Below are 2,802 nucleotides of genomic sequence, written 5' to 3'. Positions count from 1 at the left end.
TGTATTCTCAGGTCATCAGTAGACAGGTACCGAGGCCAGCTTTTGAGAATATGGAGTGCATTCAAGACTCATCTCATTTTATTTTGTGTTACATTATTTTTGGTGTCTATAACTGTACAGAACACTTGTATTAAAATTATATATTTAATGCAATGGATGATGTTGTTTGCTTATTTACATTTACTGTGTTGTGATACTGTACATGACGTCCTCCGCCCCGGAACGTTTCCGCCGTTCTTGGTTTTGGGGTGCGACAGATTGGTATCAGAGCATTGTTTATAGTGAATCAAGTATATCAACCCATAAAAGATATACTAATCTATAAACCCAAAAGGGACTAAAACACTCTGACCAAGAGTCTATACTTTAAATAATAAAATATTTAATCAAGTATACTAGTCTGCATTCATACTAAAATCAGTGTCACAATGACAAGAACAAAAGTATTACGATTGTTGAATATCACAAGTGAGCTCGGGGATGTATGGTCAGTCCTGGGAATGGCATAGCCTGATCAACTATGCTGGTCCTAGGAGTGATTAGCATATGCCCTAGAATGGTTGTGATATGTTAACAAGTCTAAAAACTTACCAACAATACCACAAGAAGATCAGGAGAACTCGAACTTAAAATACTATAGGAGTATTTTGTGCTACTAGTTACACGTATACTATATTCTTATACCTCTCTTCTCGCGTAGATCTAAATGGCTGGATTCCATCATGGCGACCCGTACTTTCCCAATGAAGGCAATGCGGGGTGGATCGATGAAGAGCCCGAAGATGAGCATCCAATCCCTTTGGATGATCACCTCGCAGAAGGCTTTTCTGATGGATCTGACTCCGAGCCTGAAGTCAACAACCTACCGCTTGTAGGTCAAGCCCCGAACAACAACCCTCGACCAGCGTTTCCAGGGCCTACTCCCATGTGGGCAAACAATCTGAATCGCTGGAGTGATGAGCAGGGTCAGCCCTTGCCATACTTTGGGGACCGAACCTTTTACAATGTTAGCGATGGTGGCTCTGCTGATAGAGCTCTGCCGGTGATCATCCGCAGAATAGCTCGTAATGTCGAGCAAGGTCGAGCAGCCATCGACCGGGTCATGGAGATTGATGCCAATTCAGGCGTCAATACAATCCGCATCCTCCGTCTTGAAGAAGACATGGAACGGACTCGGAGAACCAACGAAAATCTGCAGCAACAGCTGGTTGCCTCCCGGGCTGAAGTGTTAGAACTTTGAGCTCCTCAGAGAACTCAGGACCGACACCTTCAGGAGATGTTGCGTCAAATGTCCGACCTCAGGGCTCGCCCGAGGAATTCCCATCGCCATTAGATGATGTCTAGTACATCTCTGTCTTTTGATTTAGGGATAGCCTTGAACTTATGTGCTTTAAGTAGCACTTGTCTGTAAAATATTCCTAACTTTCGATACTCTAATTAGGAATCTAGGACTGTCAGTCTTGTCCTTATGGTTTGATGTAAGACCTACTGTTAGGTCGATTTTTCCTTGAACTTATTACATCAGTAAAACCTGTACTATTGAAATCTATCTAATCTGTGGGAGATTTGTACACTTGTGTATTCCTACTAATATTTCTTATGTGATTTCAAACACTCATTCAAACTGTTGGGCTATGGTTAGTTAGTCCATGGGTCACTCTCACGTTGCTTACAAATTGATTCTTATCATCCTTCTTGTCTTTATAAACTTATAGCTGAAGGATGCCTCCTCGCAAAGCTCCCAGGACTAGGAATAATCCTGTACCTCCACCGCCTCCTCCACCTGCGGTCATCGATACTGCAGCTCTGAATGCTGCCGTAGCTGCAGCAGTGGCTACTGCCATGGCTCAGTATCACTCATCCGATGCTAGCAGAGGTGGAACCCCTGTGGAATCTATTCCGGTTGAAATCCCTGTGCGCTCGAGAGAGTGCTCTTACAAGGATTTTACAAACTGCAAGCCGAAGCCTTTCTATGGCACCGGCGGAGTCATTGCTCTCTCGCAATGGTTCGAGAAGACTGAATCAGTCTTCGAAATCTGTTCGTGCCCTGCAGCATTCAAAGTGAAATATGCCGCATGCACCTTCGAGGATAAAGCCCTAACGTGGTGGAACGGCCACGTCAAAGCCCTAACTCTTGTTGTGGCTAACAGCATGGGCTGGGAAACGATGAAGGACCTCATGACTGAGGAGTATTATCCGAGGGGCGAAGTCCAGAAGTTAGAGCATGAACTCTGGAATCTGACCATGAAGGGCACCAACGTGATCGCTTACACTGCCCGCTTTAGCGAACTGGTGGCCCTATGCCCCAATATGGTTCCCACTGAAGGGAAAAAGATTGAACGGTATGTATGGGGGCTAGTGCCTCCGTACCAGGGGAATGTCTTAGCGTCCAACCCTGCTACCTTCGACAGTGCCAAGCGATTGGCACAAAGACTCATTGACCATGGAGTCAAGACCCCTGCATCCACAACCACCCAAGCCATCCTAGAACCCTCCAAACCCGCTGGCAACAAGCGGAAGTTTTGGGATGAGAAGAAGAAGCAGCGAGCTTCAAAGAAACAGCAAATCGTAGCAGTACATGCTGCGGTAGCCCCTACTGCTGTTACTGCTCCGGGGAAGCAGTATTCTGGAAGTTTGCCGAAGTGCAACAAATGCAACTTCCACCACAACGGCGCCTGCTGTGAAATGCAGTGTGCTAACTGCCACAGGAAAGGACACACCGTCCGATTCTGTAAGTTCCCGGCACAACCGATCTCCCAAGTTCCTGGCTCAGGCGCGAGCCCAACTTGCTATGGATGTGGC

This window comes from Lactuca sativa, chromosome 8 (genome assembly GCF_002870075.4).
Source record: "Lactuca sativa cultivar Salinas chromosome 8, Lsat_Salinas_v11, whole genome shotgun sequence".
In the NCBI taxonomy this organism is placed as follows: domain Eukaryota; kingdom Viridiplantae; phylum Streptophyta; class Magnoliopsida; order Asterales; family Asteraceae; genus Lactuca; species Lactuca sativa.
Note: the sequence above shows the minus strand (reverse complement) of the source record.